The following is a 24,168-nucleotide window of genomic DNA, read 5'->3' as shown; positions in this document are numbered from 1 at the left end:
CCTCACCAAGGGAGACAAGCCACCTACCCAGGAAACCCCCATACATGTGTATGTTTGGGGGGGGGGGGGTTACCTCTTCATTTCCAAAATTATATATATATATATATATATATATATATATATATATATATATATATATATATATAGGGGTTACCTCTTCATTTCCAAAATTATATATATATATATCTATATATATCTATATATATATATATATATATATATATATATATATATATACATACACTCACACACACTCACACACATACATACAATATATATATATATATATATATATATATATATATATATATATATATATATATATATATAGATATATATCACACATATGCTGGGTAATTTTCAAACTTCTGACTTCAGCACCAGTCATGTAGTCCAAGTGACATTTTAATAATATATTTCAACCAAACAATTAAATGAACACCTAAACTTTTTGAAAGTCCTTTTCTGAATTTCCACCTTTTCTCAAGTCCGTACCGCTGAATTAATCTTTAAGGTAACATGTCAAGTCTGCAACAGCTAATTGGCATAACAAGTAAAAAACAAAGGCAAGGAATCCAGGTAAGGAAAGAATTTCAACATAAAACTCTGTAAAGGTCATAGGTCAAACCAAGTGTGTGCATTTTGGTTATTCATAAACAGGACTGAAGTGTTTGAAGGAGCCTCTGCCCTACTTGTGACTAAACCCATCTCAGGCAGTGGGTAGCAGCCTACCCAGCACAGAGATTGGTTTGTTTCAAGTGTGTGGAAACACTGTATACTATAAAGCAATCCACTGCCATTTCTGTCTGCAAGTACCAGGAATGCCTACAAATGGAACATCTTTACCTAATCAATGCACCAACATCCTCCTTTAGTACACTGCAAAACCCAATACACCTAGATTGAATCTGAAAATGGCCCACATAAAGTCCCACCCTGGTTGGGTCAACTAATGCATACATACATACAGAAATAAACAAATTTCCTGTTACATGAAAACAGCAGCCAATATCAGAACCTCCTGCAGCTGCCAGTGTACTGAAAGCCTAACAGATACTGCTCAATATTCTTACTCAAGACAGACTCCAACAACATCCTTGGGCTGCAAACCCTTTATGCTGTATAAACAGATTATGTTCTTACTGTACTAGCTGACCTACACAGAGAGCGTCATCCTTTCTACTCACTGAACTTAGAGAGACAACATTCCACTGTTTATATAATATGTGCATGATGTCACCCAATTAATACACATGTTCCTGTTAACCCCTACCTACCTGATTTTTTTGTATTTGCTTGTTTCGGCACTTGCAAATTCAAATAGTGGATACAATTTTTTTTTTTAAACATTCCATGGGCATGTGGTGGTCAAATTATCCAGCAAGCAAAGCCCCACACAGACAATACTTTTACTGTCTTAGGAAGGAGAAGACAGGAGGACTACCAAATCACTTTCAGTCAAGTTACCAGACTGAAAAGAAAAAAAAAGCTAGAAACTCAGTGTTCCGTGTAACTCCAAAAATGACAGCAAGAGAGGAGTCTTTATTCAGGGACTAGTAGTAGGCCTCCTTCATAACTTCACACAAAGGGTGAAGTATTACTCCGGACAGACCTTCTGATGGTATGAGATAACTGCCCTCCTACAGGCAAGTCTGGTAGCAGACTAACCCCACAGTCCCTACAGAGGGATTAGCTCATTTTCCACTAGTGAAAGCTTAAATCTGCACCGTTCTTTAGAAGACTAAGGAACTGTGGAAACCAAACCCAGGTTCCTACCTTATAATCTTGGGTTGCAGCCCCTCTGTCAATGGGTCAGAGTACAATACTCTACACAGAGTACTCTCTACCAAACCCAATCTTCAAAAACTTTATTTGGGGGAAAACAATGCTCAAAAACACCATACATAACCATCCTCAACATACAGACAGACTTAGGCAGGTTCCTCATGATTAAAGAGGTTATTCGTGATTAGAGAGAAAAAATGAGAGAGACTACCTACAAAAGTCTAAAACGTTACTCACGTAAATGTCCATGCAAAAAAGTCTAGATTCTACCAAATACAAACAATTTGCCTCATCGGGACTTTAAAAACAAATCCATCCCAGGAACTCCAACTCCCAAAGATCAAAACGTAAAAGAACCAGATTCCACCAACATTTACCACTACTGTCAGTTTTGTTTTAAAAAATGCATCAGAAGAGGAAACCCAACAGCAACATCCACCCAGAGAAACAGTGCTTTTAACAACTATTAATGTAGCAGCACTCCACAGGCTGGCCAACCACCCATCGCCTTTGTAAGGAGCTTTACTACATCATGCCCAAGCACTGAAGTTTGGAGTGTGCAAAAAGTTTCAGAATTTGCTGTTCTTTGAAGTGTTTCCCCCTCACACCATAGTGGGTTGTACATCAACTCCAAGATCAATGAACCTCAGGAAATGGATACCACAACCCAGAATTTTATTCCCCCTTATTTATGTTTTCACTACTTGTTCTCCAAGAACTACACACGAACTTGCAGCACACTTCATGCAGAAGAGGAGGTAGAGTGTGGAGGCCTGCTATATTTTCTTCACCAGGGAGAACCTAGAGGCGAAGTGGCAAATGGATGCTTAGGGCAATTCAGAAACTGTTTTTCAGGAAGTGTGGTCAGTCTTTAGGGACACACAATTCTTATGAAATCCTAGCTAAGGTTCTGTATAGACAAACAAAGGCCTGTAACACAGAGACCGTGTGTGCCAAAGTGATGGCAACCAAAACATTTTCCAAGACAAAACTTTAATTATCAATTAATCTGTGGGTCTGAAGAATGAACTCGGTCATGGAATTCAAATCTTGCAGAGTACAATGGTAGACAGTTAACTGGGTATTTGACGTATCATTTGTTCTGTGAAAGAACAGAATGTCAGAGAGGGTTGCATTGTTCATGGCTGGAAAGCATACACCATTGACCTCCACTAAGGAGTACAGAGAAGGCTGCCAGTCTTTCCTGATAAAGGATAGTTGTGTAAGCTTACCAACACAGTAGATGTTCAAATGATCACTGCTGCAGTAGCCTCAGCTATAAGGCTTGCATTCTGCACAGGCTAGAACAGTTGTCAAGCTTTCAAAGCTTTAGAGCACCTTCCACAAGTTCAGACAGTTGACAGCTTGACATGGTAATGGTAAAAATCAGGGCTCTGGGTGTCAATGCCCTTCACAGCTTTCATGCCAGTTCTAAAATGGAGACTTTAGCCTTGAAAAAGTACAATGCTAGTTAAATTCAATGCCCACATCCTGGCAACAAAAACATACTAAAAGTAAGGGTGACAGAGGAAGAAGAGTTTACTGCAATTCAAACATATGCTGTTATGGTACACTACATTCATCATTTAATCACTGCTGTAGCCACCTTGTTTACTTGGCTAGCTAAAGTCAACTGGGAGAAGGATGAGGATCCAGGAAACTCTGGAAAACGTTCCTAGTGAAGCCTGCCTGCTCTAGACCTGAAGAGTTGTCTAATTTGTACTGCTTTGTAAAAGTAAACATAGTAGACCTAGTTGTTCCTCTACCACCGAGACCAAACCTTTCCTAAAAGCCACTATGAAGTAAAAGATGTATTGTAAAGTGCCACAGCCCTGCCTAGAATACTGTTATTATGGTGGGAATAACCAGAGAGAATGGGACAACCATTGGAAATTGTCTGCTTTGACGTGGGTTGCCTCTTTTACCTTCTTAAAAAAATGAAACAATTAATCCAAATTTCTGAATGTTTTATTCTGTCAAGATAGTACCAGAGTTGTCTGTCGATATCCAGAGTATGAAGAATCCTCTCTCCCTCATCTTTAGGTTCTAGAAAGAAGACAGAGAGATGGCTAACTTGGTTTAAAGTAAACTTGGATATAACTTTAGGGATATATAAGGGATTCGTTTTCAAACATCTTTGTGGAAAAGGGATAAGGTAGACCTACCATGAGAGAGTCTGCAATTCGGACATCTTCTTGCAGATGTCAGAGCAATAAAACAGTTTTCCATGTTAAGAACCTCAAATCAGCCTAATGAGCTGGTTCAAAATGAAACAAGTGTTAATTTTTTGAAAAACAAAATTAAAATCTCAAGGTGGATAAATATGCAAAACCCTTGCCAGACCAAAAAAAAAAATTTGACAGAGGAATGACTTGAAAGGGGGATCCATGAGCAGACATGCTGAAATGGCAAAAAATGAACCTTGCGACAGAGGGGCAAGAAAGGCCAGAGAAAGACAACTACTCGAGCATTGTAGAACCAGAGAAATTCTTGCCTTAAGGGTTTTGGTTCCTACTCTGGCACTAACTAAAAATGTTTCCATTTACTAATATAGGACTTTCTAGTAGCAGGTTTTTTTGCCTCCTTGAAATATATCTGCTGCACTTTTCATAAAACAGGTGCTTAAAGATTAGCCAGGCAATTAGTCAAAGTTGTTCCAAGTTGGAGGTTTATCACCCCCCCCATCTTGCACAAGTAGGTCCAATCATTGAGGAAAACTTGTGGCAATTTCCTTGGCCACTTCCAAAAGAAGGGAAAACCACTTATCTCAGCCAGAAACTAGTCACCGCAATGATGACTGAAGTCTCCTTCTGAACCTTCAGGAAAAACTCTGGATAACAGTGTAAAGGCATAAAGGAACATGCTTGTCTAAGGGAATGAAAAAAAAAAAAAAAAAAAAGAACCACATTCGTCTTCCAGGCCTGCTTGCAAGGAGTCCTGGAGCAGGATTTTACCAGATGTTTGTTGTGAATGGAGACAAACTGCATCAAATCCTGGAAGAACCTCTGATTCAATTTCCATTTCTAGAGTCTACTCTGTCCTGATCCTGATCAGCTTTGTCTGTCGCACTGTTTTGTTCTGATGGAATGCAAGATTACTGCAGAGAGACTAAGCTGAATTCCTATATCCCAGACTACCATGGCTAACATGTGCAGAGCATTATCTGCAGCCCTCCTAAGTCACTTCCAGCAGGCCTGGGGACCACAGATGATTGAGACAGAGTGCATTAATAACTGTTACCAAAGAAGAAAGCATAAGAAGTGTTGGCAAACATTCTGGAGTAAAAACCGTTCCCAGACAGAGAAAGTGGTACAGGATGCAAGACACTTGAGTCAAAAGATGTTGAATGCCTGCAGAGTAAAAGGGAGTTTTACACATTAAATCTTTAACAAACTTCAAAAGAGTCTGAAAAACAAGAGTCATGCCTTGAATCAGTTTCCCTTCCTCATCCCACTTTTCAGGACTTCAGCAGCAGATGGCCCAAAAACATCCTCCCTATCAAAGGAAGTAATCAAATTTTCAGCTGCAATATCCTCAGGTTAAATTTGAGAATGTAACCATGGAAACCTCCTCATAACTGTTCCAATAGCAGCTGATATCAGCCTAGTTCCAATAGCAGCTGATATCAGCCTAGTCATCAGCACATTTCAAAGCATGTTTGGTTACTTGAGACACAGATGCAAGCAGTGTGGTCAGAGCAACTTTCCCTCATGAGGAAAAGTGGCTATAAACATTTCATATTCGTAAATGAAGCAAGCATAAAAATTAACATGCAAGCCTGACAATTAAGAATCATAAAAATGTGAGGCAGAGGTGTACACCCCCCCCCTCCAAAATCAAAGGCTTTCCCACTCGTATCAGATGGAAAGGGAATCCTCATTTACCACATATTTAGATGCAGATGCATAAATCACTGGCGTCGGAACTGGGATTAAAAAAACAATAAGACTGATGAACTTTGTACAATCTTCCTGCGTTTTTAGGGGCTGCACGCTGGGTGTCAGGCTTGTTGCAACAGCCTCCAAAGCTGGGAATAGGAGGACTGAGATATTTCAGTTGAAATAAATGACAGTATTTTTTTTTTCAAAGAAACTGGAATGTTATGTTCTCAATGAAACATCTAGTTCATAGACATGGCTTCAGAAAGAGAAAATTCTTCCAAGCGACAGTCAGAAGAAATACACAGAATCAAAATCAGTTACTTGAATAAAAAAAAACAAAAAAAAAACAAAAAAAAAAGAGAGAGAAGGGTTGAGAAGGGTTAACAGCCTGAACCAAGTCCAACAAAATCCTTCATGCCTAAAACAACAAGAGACGGAAGATAAGCGTTTAACTTTCTGCTTCCTTATAACTGCAATCTCCATGGAAGCAAACAGACTCCTGTCACAATCATCGCAATGAAGAGGGTTGCTGCGACTGTGGAATAGCTATAACTGCGGGTGCAGTACGTTTGTCGGGTAGGGTATTAGCAGTTTTCCTTGGGCCAGTGTCCAATACTACTGTGGACAAGCTCTGAACATTTTGGATATTCACTTTTAGCTTTCTAACACAGCTAAAGAAAGATTTGCATTTATTGTTTGGTTTTAGTGACCATTTTAAAGTTCATACTCAGCTCTCCTCAACTCAGGACATGTTAAAAACATTGGTAGGGTCGGTCAGCCAGTTTACTGTCGCATAACAAGTCCCCCAGTAGAAACACGATGGGTTTAATAGGGACTTCAGCTAAGTGTTAAGACAGCTATAATAATCAGAACAGGATATAGAAGTTGCTATGAAACTAGCTATGAAAAGGATCTGGATATCTAGGAGTTAAAATGTGTTCCCAGGACTGACACAGGCATTGTAAGCTTTCAGTATAAGACCCAGTCAAATGAGTTCAGTCTTTTGAAAATTGGGTATTGTGGTTTCAAGTCAAATGAAATTCAGTATTAAAAGTATATCTTATATCACATGCACACACACACACAATCCCCTTTCAAATATTGAAAAGACCACAATCCTGGACATTAGTTTCACAAGTTGAAACTAATCCCGAACCACAGAATTTTTTTCCAGGGCATGTGGGGGAATATGCCCTTTACCCCACTGTAGTGTGATCCCAGAATTGGTATACATAGTTGGTGGGGGGTGCAGCCCACCACCTAGGTGGGTTTCAGATGCTACTGTATGTAATGTGTAGTTTTGCTGAAGTGTTTACTAGCCCTGGGAAAAAAATTCTGTGGTTCGGGATTTAAGTTTCATTATTTTCATCTTGCGAAAAGAACGAAGGAATGTTCGGGATTGTTGTCTTTCAACATTTGAAAGGAGATCCATATATTTACACACGCACACACACGCGCACGCACGCACACAAACACGCACACACACACGCAAACACATGCACGCAAACACACACGCACACAAACACAAACACACACAAAATTAAAAAAAGCATATGTATATATTATGTGTAAATAAATGCTTAAACATACACACACACACACCTATGTAACTATACACCAGGTATAACAGATACACATACATTCAAGTAGAAATACAAATGTACAAAATGAGGGCATGTGTACATACCCAATGAAACTTTCTTCAAGGCCAGTTCCCAAGGGTAAATTCTCATGTATTAAACAACACTACTGAAGTCTACCAAGAGTTCAATACTTAAACACTTGAAGGGAAACCCTACCTTGTAAATCAACAAACATGTTTATAGTCTTTATACCCCAAAATAAAAGTCACCAAGTGCTTCATAAATGGCAATATGCTTTATTGCACACTGGCCATCATGGAACCTGCCATAACATGATTTTGTTTTACTGCTTTGCCCCCTGGCTTCCAGGATCTTTCAAGTCCCCTTATAAAAGAGTCCTGCTAGATTTAAGGACATCTTCCATGGACATAGAATGGCAGTAGTGAGATTCACTGGTATCTTATACAGCCTCTGGTCAGGAGTACTTTTCAGTTTTTGCCTGAATTATCCTAACTCACACTGCACTCCTTTCTGACCCAATCACAATAGTTGCAAGTCCTCAACAAAACTAAAGTTGTTACAGGTTTAACTAATACTTTCAAACTTGTTTGTAGTCCAAGTACTGACAGACCCCCCCCCCCAACTCCTACTGAGGTGTCAAGGAGCCATTAATGGAGTCTTCAAAACAACTTATTTTGATATTCCCAATATTTTATTTTATCCTGAATGACTGAGAAATGTGCTACACTATTTATTTATGCCCGTTTACTAGGGTAGAGCTCTAAAGACAAAAGGTCATGACTTCTAAAATAATTTTTAGTGCATTTCAGTATAACAGAGACAAAACCTTCTGAGGTTTTTGTATTTGTATTGTCACATTGTCAAACATCTTCATGCATTACACTTTCCCCCACTCATGTCACTTTGTTGCGGCTCGATTTTGTTAAAACCATATCACACTTGCACTTTATCAAACCATAATCCAAGAGCTTGACAAATTTTGTGCAGTACACAAAACAAAAATGCACTTCCAACGACAGGATCAGTATCTCAAAAACAAAATATAGTCAACTACATGCTCAAGTACTGTCTGACATAAGCAAGACAGACTGCAAGTTTATGGGCAGTGCTCCGAGTGGAAAACGAGCAACTTTCACTTTGTGTTGGGTCATGCAGGTGGAGACCGTGGCTCTCTTTTCCTTTAACTCAGAGGCAAAAAATTAAAGCACAGGTTGGTTTCTAGTAAAACTAGTAAGGTAGAGAAAACATTAAAAACACAAGAAACGAGGAGGTGTAACTGGATGTTGCCAAACCAAAATCAAAACCACAAGCAGTCACGAAGATAAAGAAAAAAAAAAATAAAGGAAAGGATTCTTGATCTTTGTGACTGCTTGTGGTTTTGATTTTGGTTTGGCAACATCCAGTTACACCTCCTCGTTTCCTGTGTTTTTAACGGTTTGTGAAGCTTTTGTGTACGAAGGTAGAGAAAACACTTTGGCCAGAAGTTTGAAATAATTCTTATTACTAAGCAATGGTTGCTACTACAATCTTTTCAATAAACTTTAGCGACAAAGATTCCAGTTAGACTGAAGGCAGTGTTGGTGGGGTCAGGGTCAAACACATGTAAAGCCTCGGGGAGAAACGATACATAGAGGATCAAGACCCCCTCCCTCCGAAAGGCCTTCCAGTTCTTGTACAGAAGCCAAAGGAATCAATTTCTGCCCAACATAAAATTACTGGCAAAGGTACTTGAGATTAATGCTAGCACCAAAGACGCGAGAAGATACTGCAAATGGTATACATCCTAGAAAAATGAACAAATAGGAGAAAGCTACCCAGGTCTCTTTTCTTGGTACAGGCTGCCTCCTAGATGCCCAGACGTCAGACTATCCTAGATAAACACAGTCTGTAGAAAAGTGTTTTGTAAAGTGTGGCTCACTTCATTTCTGACTGTTCGCAGCAGTGCTGTTTGGTTCCAGTGGTGTCAGTGGCTCTCACCATCCTCTCAGGTGTTTTTGGCTTCTTAAAATTCTCACAGATCAATAAACTATTACGCACCCATGAGCCATGGGAGGGGTGGCTATAGCTGAAGGGACAGGCACATTTGCACAAGTTGGTTAGTGCATGTTAGGGAAAAATAAAAATGCCTTTAATGGACAAGCGTACATATACAGAAGTATAGGCTGATCGCAGTGTCCAACTGCACATCTGTTGACAGAGGGACTTCAGAAGTGCAACACCTGAGATACACAGCCTGCAGGATGTCAGGGGACATAAATATTTGATGCACATATGTTTTTGCACTGCTACCCTAAATGCACAATCCCACAGAGCCACACAGGTGATAATTACAACTGGTAACAAGCAAATTCACACTGGCATTTCCTGTGTTCTGTACACAGAGCAGACGACAGCACTGGTGACACCTGTGAAGACTGGAGCAGAAGAAATAGATGCGAGCACCTGTGCAGGAGCAATGATGAAGCAGATAAGTATATATCATAGTCAGACAGCACAGTAGCAATGTCCATTCCCAATCAGAGGTGGACATGCACTTTATGTAAAGGAGGCACATTCAGCCACTCCAAACAGACTAGCTTAGAAAGCTCACCACCCCTATAGAGGGAAGGCCCACCTATGGCCTAAGCCCATCCAGTGCTCCTCTTGCACCTGCCACAGCACATTAACACAGTGTCAGATAAGTTAACTCCAGACATGTAAGTAGCACTTTCTGGCATCAATCACCAGATGCAAGAAAGTCATCTAGGCAAAGTCTGTTGCTACACAGTACAACATGGAGCTGACTGCTATGTTGCGAGTGTACGCCTGGCACTATCAGCATAAGCAAGAGGACAAGGGAGTACAGCAAAAGCATAAGGATTGCCCTTATGAAGTCAATGGTGGCACACCTCTCTTTCCACCGCTACCTCCAAGTGAATCAAGTAGCATGCACACTGCCCACACTGGTAGTGATGTCCATGATCAAGGAAAAGCACACACACTCAACAGTCATGTAAGGGAGCCTTTGCAAGATGCACATTCAGCACCTGAGATGTGCTATGTATGATACACTGCTACCCTTATCAGGGGTAGGGGGATACCTGGCTTCGACTAGCATGGCACCATCAATGTGGCAAATCATCCTTGCCATGGGAAAGTCAATCATGAAAATCTAGCAGAGTGGCCTCGGGTCCTGGTCACTTATGGCACCCCCAATCACAGGATGATGTGCTCTCTGACACAGTGCATCTCCTTATGCAGGTGTACCTTGGGAATTGGCCCAGGTTTCCTCAGCATCATTATGTAGTATGGCATTGGCTGCAACCAGTCTGCCTGCTATTACAGGATTACTACTGCATGCTACATATATAGTACACATTCAACAGGGGTTAGAGCAAGATAGTCAGTCCTGTGGGAAGGTCTCCTTGCTGGAAGCAGAAATACAAGGAACAGGTTTACTTCGCTGTTGTGAAGACAAGTTACTCTAGATCCCCTGTGCACATCCTATTGACAAACCAGTAACTGTGGACTTGAGACCTTTGTCACGTATGCAATTTAGGACACCCAGTACCTCTGGGATCAAGTGGTTATAAAAAGGTACACACGATGATTTTCTCCTCTACTGTGCAGGGAGACCATATATGGTCATCAACATGGACAGATATAACTTGGAGAATTTTTTTTATTATTGACACGGATGCCTGAAATGTACCAAACATGTTCTCTGGTGATCAAGGTCCATGACTTACCTTTGGTTTTTCCACAAGGAAAATAAGCTACACATTCCTGTAGATTCCACATATGGGTGGAATGCGCCTGCCAAGCTCCATATAATGCTGTCCCAATAAAGACCCAAAAAGTGCCAATAGATGTGTTACCTGCTGTCTAATATTTTGCTACCACTGTGCACCAGGAGCTGGTGGCATTTACTATCAGCAAGCTCTGCTGCAATCCCAAAAATTACTTCACACTGCAACTCAGAGTGCTTTCATCATTTATGTATTTTAGAGAAGACTGAATGGCTGTGAAGCTTTTAGAATAAAGAAAGTCTCAGCTCGGGAAACTTTTGGCAATACCACTGACATTGTGGAAACAAATCAAACCACAACCATCAATTCTAAACTAAACTACTGCTCCCTTCACCTGACCCTAGTCAAACTGACATTACAGAAACAAAAAAAATTACTGCTAAAAACTGTCCAGATTTCTCTCAAAAGCCTGCACCTATCACCACAATAAATAAAAAAAAAAAAAAAAACATTTAAACTGAAAATTAGTTCTTCCTCTGCAGACAACCTCCCAGCAGAATACCCAAAACTTGCTGCAGAACCTACAGCATATTCAATCGGTACTATAAATAGGTCGGTTGGTAAAACTTGTGTCCCAGGGATTTGGAAAAAAATCATCATCCCCTTACACAAAGGGGGGTAATTCTGTTGAAAAATCTAATTTTATGTCCATTGCTACCTTTTCCCCACTTGCTAAGCAACTATGAAAATGTATCCATAACCAACTGCTTGAATACCTCATACAAAACCAACCCTACATACGAAGCTACCAAACATGGCTTTCGGTGTACACATAAGTAAGTTATGCAGTTTCTGTGCTAAAACTGTCGATAATGCCACAAAGCTCTGAAAAACTTGTCTCATCTCTATTTCTGGACCCTTCAAAGGCTTTTGATACAATTTCTCATACAAAACCTCTATAGTGTCTCTCATCAATCCAATGATTTACCAGCTATTTAACAGACGGCAATCTGTAAAATGGCAAGGCTCCAACTCATCATATCCTAATATTACTGGTTTACCACAAAAGTTTCACTCTTGGTCCTCTCTTGTTCCATGTCATTATCAATGATCTCCACACCTTGTCATCCAGCCTTCCTTATACAATATGCTGATGATTCAACCATCTGTTCTTCAGAGTCACCCAGCTACAACAGCTAACCCAAGCAACTCAACTCCTACTCAACCCAAAATGACGAAACTCCTCTTTACCCCCCAAAAGACTTCCTCAAACAAATGTTCCCCATACTAAACTCTTTAGGGGAAACAACACACACACACCTAAGACGGCTCTGCAGACAAACACTAAACAAAGCCACAAAAATACACCCTAGCCAGTACCTACATTCTACCCTCACTACTATACTGTATTCTCAACATCTCCCAAGAATCAAAACTCTAATCATGCCATGACAAAATTGCACAATTTGCTACAAATTTAGCATACCACAATCACTGTATTGCTCCTCATATCCTAAATTGGTTAGAACTTGCATAACATCCGAGTTACAACTAGCTCCTCATACCTTAAATTGGTTAGAACTTGCATAACATCCGAGTTACAACTAACTGCCCACAAAATAATAAACCCAGTAACTGCCCTTCTCTTACTTACATACCCCCAACCATACACCCAAGAAATCCCTTATATCAGAGGCTCAACACTTTCCTGACAAAACCTGGTAAAACTGAAGGCCATAGTCTAAACTCCTATTCAGTAGCCAAAGTATGGAATCCCTTACCTATATATCAGAACTAACCAAAAACCTTCCTACCTTCAAACACTCTCAAAGAATATCTCACTAAATCCTGGAATTGTTCTGCCTGTCAACCTGGCTAACAGCCTTCTGCTAACCTCACTTTCTATTAAGGACTCCGCACAACATTTCCCTCCCCCCTAGTATCATCTATTACTACCCCCCCCCTCTACCTGGTCTTCCTTCTCCACGCAGCTTTAACCCTACCCTCCACCTACTCTTCCTCCTCCATGCAACTCACCCCTACTGCCCCTCTACCTGCTCTTCCTCCTCCACACAGCTTAACCCTACCCTCTGTCAACACTGTTAATATTTAATAGCAGTTAAAGGAGAAAAAAAAATCAGCAAATTCTCATAGCTAAACATACGGTACATCTGTCAATATTATTCTTAATATATGGAACTTATTTTCATGTACAGAAATGCAAATGCTAAGACTGTTGTAATTTTCTCGTGTTACATTTTTCTAGAGCTTTTCTTCCCCTGGGCATCCTCTGAAAATGGTACCTCTGGACCTAGTCAGACTTTTCCCAGTAAAGAAAAGCAAGTAAATACATACATAAAGTAATGGAAGGTATTTACATCTTACTGACTTAAAAAGGTTAAAAAATCACCATGCTCAGTACCAGAAGAAAAAATTATAATAGGAAGATTCTATTTTCTACTGGCTTAACAGATTTCAGGAGGAGAGGGCTACTTGCCTCATATGCCGACTTAATGGGGAGTCCAGATTTAAAAAACTTTAATAACAAACTAGTATCCATGTTATAAGAACAAGACTGCCATGCCCAAGATCAGTTCTGTGCCTTTCAGAATGAAGTGCGCTTGCAATTCAATCAGAATGCATACACCTTATCAGGGACATCAGTAAACTGTAATTTCAGTTACTTCGAGGTGAGGTTGATGTCCGTTTGACCTTTTAGCTCTTCAGCACAGCTAGACGAAGGATTAAAAGAGGAACTTCCCACCCAAGTAGTTCTGAATGAGTAGGGGGTTAAGGTGAGGCATAAGCCCATTTACAAATAGTTCTGAATGAGTAGGGGGTTAAGGTGAGGCATAAGCCCATTTACAAATGGAATTAACTCAAATTAGTCTGCAGATGTGGGCTGAAGTGATGTTCATGGCCACATCACTTTGAAATCTTCCTAATAGAGGGACTCAAGACTGCATTTTACTGCGACAGAAAAAGAAGAAAGTTATCATACTTGTCCTAGCACAGCTGTATGCATTATCCAGCAGATGAACAGATAGTATATTGAACAATCCTGCTTTCAGGGCCCTGTTCAAGCGATGTAGATAATGTTCTCCATCACAAGGGGAAAAGAGGCAAAGAGCCTGCAATTTGCAGAGACCACCATCAAAGTAAGTTGTATACTGCTAAACTGGCCCTCAGTCTTCGAGAAGGAAACACAAACGCATGCTTCACTGAAAAGTCTACAGTCTTGGACTGCCCAGATGATTGACTGAGAAATCTTACATTTTAGGTATAGACAAAATGCCATAGCCAAACTGGGCAGTTTCAATCCTGGGTCTCTGCCAAGGCTGTTCCATCTGAGGGGGCAGAACATTTTGCTACTCTACTGAACTCACATGTCCTCCCTCAGACATCTCGATCTCCTCTACTGTCATTCTGACAGTTGACCCACTGCCCTGTGTCCTACTACACAGTGCAAGCTAATGGCATTCCAAATCACAAAGCAGAGGACAGTGAGGAACCCAAGTCGTCCAGGGAGGGGGTATATGGGTATATGTACACAACTTACCTCCCCCCCCACTGTGCTTGTACAAACACATCTGACAGCAACTCCCTCTTTGGATCAAACTCTACCCCCAAGACAGCATGAACAAACACTCTCCTGCCCAGGATGGTCATACCCATCCCTCTCTGCCACTCCATTAATCACCCAAGACACTACTAGAACCAGAATCACCTGGGTCATAGTCATGGTTTTATCCCTCTATGCTGGCACTTTTTTTTTTTTAACATTGCTTGATGTTCTCAGGTAACCACATGATCTAGCAGGCTTACTGCAGCATTCCTGGGCATCCAGCCAACACTTATGTTTTGTTTCGACAATCTTTACTAATCCTGTGTTTGTCCATACACACAGTCTTTAAAAGATGGGACTTTCTGCTCAGACAGAAGCCTCACCTGTGGAGTGGACGCACTGCCCAGGAACTTTCCTGATAGAGACCCCTGCCTGCTGAAAGGCAGCTTCCCAGTCAAAGTGTTGGCAAGGATGAAGCTTTTCAACAAAATTTATATATCACCGATAGTTATTTCTTTATATACACGGATGAATTGCTTTAAGTTACACTACTGTCTAGTTACAGGGTCTATATTAGATCATCGAATGCTGAAAACAGCAAACGAGGATTAAATCAACCCTATTTCAGCGAAAGCTGAAACTGTTAAAAGCTCAGAACAGCGATTTCTTTCCTAGGGAAAGAAATCGTTGTTCCAACAAATAAAAAGACCCCACAGCCCCCCTACTTAAATATACAAACTCCGAGACGGCACTAGAACACAGCAAAACACCGAAGCAGCCAAGCAACTTCTTTCCCAGAAAGTCTGATTTCTGTGTCTTGAACATTTCTGATGAGCCTGTTAAAATTAAATTCAATAGGCAATGCATTTTATTGGCGTAATCAACAGGATTCAAAATGTTTAAGAAAAAGAATAAAAAGGAATGTTGCATCTGCAGCTGATGAAATCCCGGAGTGGGATTGTGCTCCCTATGGGATGTTGCCACCAAGTGGTCATGTAGTGGAGGTTTAAGTGAAAACTGGGATGTAAAAAGCTGTAGAACCAAAAGCTGTAGTTAACGTTTGCAAAAGGTTTCAGTAGAAAAAGGAAAAGAACTTAGTCCAATATGCAGACAGGGCTGGATACTTTTATCTGCATATCAAAAGCATCAGGATAAAATCTGCAAGACTAAGCAGCTTGAGAAACAAGTTTGTGACTTACAGAATCAACTTGTAATGTTACATTGTCAAAAATCAGTTGTTAGCCGATAAAGCAGACCGATATCAACAGGTAGCTGATGTAAGAGTAGCGCAATACAAACACAGGAAAAGGAGACGTAAAATAAACAAAAGAAAGGAGCATACGAGTATTGCTAAAGATGGGGAAGACTAGGATTTTGACCATTAGGATGGGGATATTTGGTTTTCCTCAGATCCCTCTTATCACTCCAATTCTGATGAAAATGAGAAAATTGCAAACTACAGCTGATCACCCTGATGGTCAGCTGATGAATACATTACAAGATTGACATACATGACAGATTTCAACAAAGACTTGGAGAAAGTTTAATAGCATAGGTAGTCAGGTTATACGAAACAGGGTCTGCCAGTGTTAAAGATGCTCATGATTCTCAACAGTTTTGTCTTACAAGTTCCGATCCTACAACACAAGAACATTTCAGAAGGAATGACAATCAAGCTACGACTATCCTAGAGAGGCAGAATGGCCCGTTAATGACAAATCTTGGTGTACTTGGAGGGATGCAATTCAGCGCATTAAGGAAGAGGGAATGAAAACTGCCATCTTCATAGGACAGGCAGACATATTAATGCAATGTGCATTGTCTGTAAGGAAGAAAATTGACTAGCCCCTCCAGCTTACAAACAAGTAATGATAACATTACTGATCAGACAGGTAACTCTTTCAAAATGTGGTCGAAGCCATTAGGCAGTTTGGGGGACAGAAAGAGTGGTGGAAGAGCATAGAGAAAAGGTTAATAATCGGGTATCTAGGAAAGATACGTTTACCACTTCATTTAAAGATGAAGTAGAAAGAGAACAAATAGCATGCACAGCAACTGAATATAAAAGAAATAACGATAGAAAGCAAAAAATGCAAGAGTCAGGGGAAAAGGAAAAAGGTAGGGTGAATGTCCCAGTGACTCTAAGCTCCACCATCATCACAGATGTATCCCGATTCGTCCTGGGAAACTGATACAAAATTTAATTAGGAAGTTGGCCAAACTCCTGTCAGCGTTTGAGCTCGTAAAGAAGCACAACCTTATACAGATTTAGTAATTCATTGGCAAAATAAAAATGAAAATGAGCAGAGTCCAAGACCTGGTTGATACCAGAGCAGAGGCCTCCAATTTATGGAAACCCAAACTTATTAAAAGGCAACATGTCACTATCGCAGCATTAGGAGGGGGGAAAAAAAAAAAAAAAAAAAAAGACTAAAGCTGTTGAAACAGTACTTTAAAGAAAATAGGGAAGTTATGTAAAAAGAAATATCCTGTTTTGATTGTACCTACTCCAGAATATATAAATGGAACTGACTTACTAAAAGGGTTGACTTTGAATCTTGCACATGGCCAATATCAAACTGGCACAAAACCGTACATTTTAGCAATGTTTGTTATGGTGGGACATATCAAATTCCCGGGGGGCATAAACAGATGGGGGAGACTAGACTATTCAAGATTTATTGAATGCAGGTGTTTTAAAAACCACCAATACTGCACGGAACAATCCGGTATGGCCAGTAAAGAAAAGTGATGGTTCATAAACTAAACATACTCCTCCTCTAATGGCTACAGTTCCGTATACTAACACATTGACTGAAAACATACAAAAGCATAAGCAAACTTGGTATGCTGTAATAGACTTACTAAATGCCTTTTTCACCACACCGATATGAGAAGAATTATGATGAGTTTGCATTTACTTGGCAAGGTAGGCAGTATACTTTTACAAGACTACCTCAGGGTTACCTACATAGCCCAACCATATGTCACAGTGTGGTGGCTGAATATCTCAATGAAATGCATGTTCTAAAGGATATATAAATATCTCATTACATAGATGATATTCTGATTCAGGGAGCAGATGAAAAGATGGTGCAGGAACAAGTGCAAAAAGTAAATGAACACAAATTCGAAGAGCTGGGGAATTAACCTTGCTAAAATCCAAGGACCGCGTCAAACTGCCAAGTTTCTGGGTATCCAATACCATCATCGGCACAGAGAATTTACCAAAAACTAGGCAAAAATATTTTAGAATTCCCAACTCCTCAAAATAAAATTCATTGGATTGTTTGGATTTTGGAAGCAACATCTGAGTCAAATACTTTCTCCTTTGTACAAAATAGAGAGGAAAAAAGTATGAATTTAGCTGGCAAGATGAACAGCAGGCATCTGAAAGGACTAACCAAGCTATACAACAGGCTCTTGATTTATGGCCCATGCAAAAAGATTAAGTGCAGTTGCATGTGTCAGTACACGATCAATATGCTAACTGGAGCTTATGGCAAAAACAAGGTGCAAAACAAGTGCCTTTAGGAGTTTGGACTAGAAAATTACCTGAAGCTAGGAGCAGGTATACAGTCTTTGAAAAGACCAACCAGTAGCTTGTTACTGGGCTCTTTTAGACAAATAACTGTAGGACATACTATAGCTTTAAGACCTGAAATTCCCATTGTGGAATGGGTAATGAGTTCACCCAAAACACACAGACTAGGACATGCACAAGAAGCCAGTGTAATTAAATGGAAATGGTAAATTCAGGATCGGGCTAAAACAGGTGCAGGATGGGTGGCTATGTTAAATGACAAAATAGCTCAGATACCCGTGACTGATGAATCACAAATCACAGTTGCCACCTGGAACAACGTCTGTGCCTGAATCTCTGGTTAAATGGGGACAACCTTTTGCTCAGTTATCACTGCAGCAAAGGCAACATGCCTGGTTTACTGATGGATCAAGAAAAATATGTAGGAGACAAAGTCTTACAATCCTACAACTAAAACGTTGTTCACCACAGGTGATGGTAAGCATAGCCAATATGCTGAACTATATGCAGTGTTTCAACATTTAAGACAAGAAACACCAGGAACATTTACACCCGATTCTTAGGTCTGTAGCAAATGGTTTAGCTACGTGGTTGCCTAAATGGCAAAAGAATAATTGGAATATATATTCAAAAGAGGTATGGGGAAAGGAATGAATTATAGCAGCAAATATGGGAAATGCTAACTCAAAGCACTGTTACTGTGCATCATGTAGATGCTCATTGTACAACTGATTCGCTAGAATGATGGTTTAATTCTATTACAGACAAGCAAACTAAAACTGCTGAAGCAGAGGTTGACATGAATACATTACAGCAGTTTGGCATGGCAAAGTGGGTTCATCAGAAGTATAGACATTTGGAAGAAAAGGCCATTTCAAGAGGGCACATACAAGAGGTATTTGGATTTCTATGGATGTAATTAAGACTGCTACTTTACAGTGCCCTGTATATGTCATCATACCAAACACAAACTAATACCACACATTGTACAGGGGCACTTAAGCAGAAGTGAACTACCTGGGCAAATCTGTCAGCTTGATTACATTAAGACTTTTACCCTTTAGTACAGGATTGTCAATATGTATATGTACAGCAATAGATAACATATTCAGGGTATTTACTAGCCTATCCATGTAAAAGAGCTATGCAGGTAAACACCTGAAAACAACGGACTTAGATCATTTTGTACTATGGCATTCCTCTCCAGATACAAACTGACAATCACTCATATTTTAAGGGAAAAATGGTACAGCACTATAGTAAATAGCACAACATCATATGGTTTCACATCTCTTATTACCTGCAAGTGGCAGGATTGAGTGAATGAACAGCAATTAAGAAAGTTGGGCAATGGTTCCTTACAAACATGGCTCTGCAAATTTTAAAAAGAGACCAACTGCAGAAAGTGAGACTTCTCTAATGAAGATGTTGATTCCATCATTGCAGATCAAACCTTATGTAGCTACAAATGCTATTACGTATTAGGAAATGAAAGAGGGTGCTCAGGCTCCATTTAGAGCAACTCCAGAAGAAACCGGTTTAGATTTGCATGCCTTACAAATGTATAGGTTAAAACCATGAGACATCCAATTGACTGGAACAGGAGTAGGAGATCAAATACCTCCTGAACATTGTGGTTGGATAGCACCCAGATTAGGACTAGCTTTAAAGGGTATACAGACTATGGGAGGTGTCACCGATTCTGATTACCAAGGTGAAATCAAAGTGATATTTAAGACTTGCTAATACAAAAGGGGGGGGCAGAGTGGCTCAACATCTCATAATACTAGTGTATGGTGGGTCTGTGGTAAATGTGGGGTCAACAGCCCCCACCACTGACATTTAGAGGAGATAAGGGATTTGGATCCACAAACATGAATAATGGTGCAACATTTTGGATCCAATCACCAAATAAATTACCCGAGCTACCTGAAACTGTTGCTACAGGAAAAGATTACTAGAATGGTGTTATGAGATCCAGACAGGATAAGTAAGAACATATACCTGCAAACAAATTTATCTACGAGAACAAATATATTGCCTTTTTGAGATTTCAGATTCCAGTGAAATGCACCGCAATCATTGTACTATGTGGTATGCATCTGGTCGAATCCATAACACCGGGTATGAAAGTACAAAAACTTAATATTACAACAATGCAGTGGGGATGGATTAAAGGTACAATATAACACAGATGAATTTTACATGTCCAGCTAATGAAGGTCGTGGCACTGCAAATATGACCATTATAGAGAATGTAACTATTTGGAGAGCATGAAAAGGACACGTGTGTCTTCAATTATTAGATGGAGAAGTTAGGCATGCAGTAACAAAACGGATATAAAATGCAGCAATCTTTATATTAATTGTAATAGAAATTATGAAACTAGGAATAATTGATGTAAAAATAAGACATTTTTTAATTGTACCATGTATATATAAAATATTACTAAATTATTTTGCATGAACAGTTTTGAAATTAGTAATGGGAATGCACGGGCTTCAGTTATAACTACAGTAAGCAATTACTACAGCACATTTTGATAAAATAGTAAAAATTCCTTCAACATGTAAATATGTAGGGTAAAAATATCAAAAGACTGTATTGCATTTTAATATTACCTTCCCAAGCACTGAAACGTAGAAGATGATGAACTTGGTATGACACCTTCTTAGGAGGCATAGGAACTGGGTTAGGAACCCAGAATGCAACTGATGTTGACTTCTTAGCTAGTAAATTGAAAACTACTGGTCAGGATCTCTCTCAGATTGTCCATTTAAAGTCTCAGTGAAATCTCACTGTGGCATACTCAAAAACAGACAGTCGAGTATGAAAAATAAATTTCTAACAGTCCAATGATTCGTTAAATAGTAATTTAAATTTTAATGCAAATGTAAATGATTTGTAAACTGGACCAAATGTACTCTGCAAGCAATGTGTGAGCAGATACAAAGGAATTCTGTTCAAACTAAATTATTAGTTAATAAATGTTTGGCGACAACAGTTTCACAAATGGATTCCTAAAAATAATTGGATAACATTATCTTCTGATAAAACAAAATATACTTCTAAATACTGCATTGGACAGATTATTCTAGTATCAGTAACATTATACTGAACTGTGTGTGAATTTTTGGTATTACCCTTAGTATTTGGGCCTATCATTTTCAATATTGGCTACAAGTGGACAGATTATTCTAGTATCAGTAACATTATAATGAACTGTGTGTGAATTTTTGGTATTAACCTTAGTATTTGGGCCTATCATTTTCAATATTGGCTACAAGTGGAAGGAAATTATATAGATTATTTCTCTAACAGAACGCACAAGCTGGAACATTGCACAGATACTATGAACGGACTAATCTGTGGACAACATTCTTCTGTATAAGAACCATGTTTTTTTTTCAGCATTCAATAAACATATGTAAACAGACTATATTGCCTTCCACTTTTGAAATGTTAACTGAATTTGCCCTGAAATTTATACATTTAGTACTAGTTTATACATTTAGTAACTCATCAATCATTGTCATACAATCTTGGTAATCCTTTTGTAGGATGTTTAAGTAATGTTACACATTTAATTTGGCATAATGCAACTTGTGTATTTACTCCAGAGACGCATAATGGAATATCTTTTCTCTGGCTAGCAGAAGCTCAGTATTATCCCAGCCTCAGCTTTTCAATGAATTCTTTGTACACAGCATTTAATAATACTACAAAAACAGACTGTAAATCACAGTATATTGCATCATAAAATGAACAGTATAATTGTGGGTGATAAACTGATTCATTTAGCAAATTTAGCAAGAAAGACTGAATCAGATACACCACATAACTGCTGGTATTATTGTTCAGCGGACGGATAACTGGTGGTATACGTTCAGCGGATGGTCATCATTAGGGACCAAACTGTTAAATTGGATAATACACCCCATATTAATAATACAAAATGTTATTAACTACTTGGAATTACTATTTAACATACCGTATATACAAAAAGCTTCAAGTATTATTAGTTTCCTATACTCAAGTCAGTAGTCAAGGGCAGAATGGGATACGAATAGTATACCTTGAGTGTAAGTGAACCGACTGCCGACTTGGTATAGTAATATCAAAGGGTTAATAATCTTTATGCTCTATTTTCCTCTATTTGTTCTATGTAACTATGGGAATGAGGTTATTTTAGGACTTTATTACATTCCTTCTTATTTTTGCACAAACTCTGTGACCCTGAGACATGGCAGATAACTTGTTTTGCACATTCCTTGATGTATTCAGGTAACCACAGGAACTAGCAGGGTTACTTTGAGCATTCCTGGGCATCCGACCAACACCTACGTTTTGTTTCAACATAAATCTTTGCAAATCCTGCGAGTGTCAACACACACAGCCTTTAAAAGATTGGACTTTCTGCTCAGTCAGACAGAAGCCTCGCCTGTGGAGTGGATAGACTGTCTAGGAACTTTTCTGATAAGAGAGACTCCTGCCTGGCTGAAAAGGGGCTAATGAGTTGAAGCGTTGGCAAGGATGAAGCTTTTAACTTTATCGGTGGTGTAATTCTATTTCTTGATATACAATGATGAACTGCTTTATTCAAGTTATACTATTGTTTTAGAAATAGTCTAATTTCACTGTAATAAAGTGATTAATGCCAGATTTCTTTGTCTTGATCATTTCTGATCCTGTTAAAATTAAACTCATTAGGGAATACAGGTAGATCCCAAAGGGATAGGTGTCAAAGACGACACCAGAAAAAGACATCCAGGGCACAGATATCAACTAGTACCTGATGGAGAGGAGAAAATTAATTAAGGATAGCAAGTTTGACTGGTAGGACACCGCCATCAAAATGGTCAAGATCACAGCTTCCAAAGACAATGTTGTTGTTATATCTTTCGGCTTATCCCGGTTAGGGGTCGCCATTAGCGGACCAGTCCGCTAATGTATGGTAGTGGATTTTTATGTGCCGAGTTACCAGCCCTGACGCACAACCTTCAACGAAGGCATGCCTATTCACGCATGCCTCCACACAGAAGACGCTCTAGCTGAGAATCAAACGCGACAACGCTACTGCAGCACCACTATGGTAATAACCAAATTTGTGTACCATAGACCTGGTGGCCATTATAGAAGGCAATGATCAATGTATTTATGAAGGACATGACAATGGAAGAAAATTATTTTTGGAATTTTTCTACAAGTCAACATTAAGGACTCAACATCAGTCAAACAGGTCTACTGATATCACTAAAACCATGTGGCGCACACACCTTAGTGGTATGTCAAGATTACAAACAAGACACTTATTTTTGTGAGTCTTCCAGAAGGGCAGTTGACAAAGTTAATTTGCACAACAACTACAGAAGGCTACAATTTTAGCAACCAAAATAAAGAGGGGGAAAAAGAGATAATAATAAAAACTCCTCTGCAGAGAAAAAACATGGCATGGAACATGGTAAATAAACTCAACGAGTACAGCATGAGACAGCTCACATTAACAAGTTCTAGTCACAGAGTAGAAACAATGGAGTGTGTTCTGGAAAGGCTACGCATAAGGAATTTGTAAGCATGGCACTAGGAATAGTTCCTTCTGGTATCCTACAGCTTGACACAAAAAAACAGTACTTTGAAAATGTACAGAGCCCATACAGTGGTGCTGCGGTAGCATTGTCACCTCACAGTAAGACGCTGTCTGGTTCGATTCTCAGCTAGAGAATCTTGTGTGGAAACATGCGTGAATGGGCGTTCCTTTGTTGAAGGTTGTGCGTCAGGGCTGGCAACTCTACAAGTAAAATATACCGCCAATCATTAGCGGACCAGAGTTCCGCCGTGGCGACCCCTAACTGGGAAAAGCCGAACGACACAACAGCAGAGCCCATACAGCATATAGACTGTTACAGTAGCAATAATGTAACAGCTTTAACCTATGAATCCAAATGGTTGCAGAACATAAAGTCCCCAGCTAAATCTTTTTTTTAAATGACTGCAGCCTCAAAAGACTTCCTACACCTAGAAACTACACAAAGAAGTCACATTCAACCAGTAGTATCTGAC

The 24,168-nt window shown here is 39.5% G+C and overlaps 1 protein-coding gene across 1 annotated transcript in view; it reads right to left on the bottom strand.

The window, feature by feature from the left end:
• Positions 1–24,168, bottom strand: part of LOC122796490 (mammalian ependymin-related protein 1-like) — a 48,237-nt gene that overhangs the window by 1,045 nt on the left and 23,024 nt on the right. The window lies entirely within an intron of this gene.

The sequence above is a fragment of the Protopterus annectens genome, chromosome 3.part0 (assembly GCF_019279795.1).
Source record: "Protopterus annectens isolate FY-2018-M chromosome 3.part0, PAN1.0, whole genome shotgun sequence".
Classification (NCBI taxonomy): Eukaryota; Metazoa; Chordata; order Ceratodontiformes; family Protopteridae; genus Protopterus; species Protopterus annectens.
Note: the sequence above shows the minus strand (reverse complement) of the source record. Positions and strands in the feature narration are given on the sequence as shown.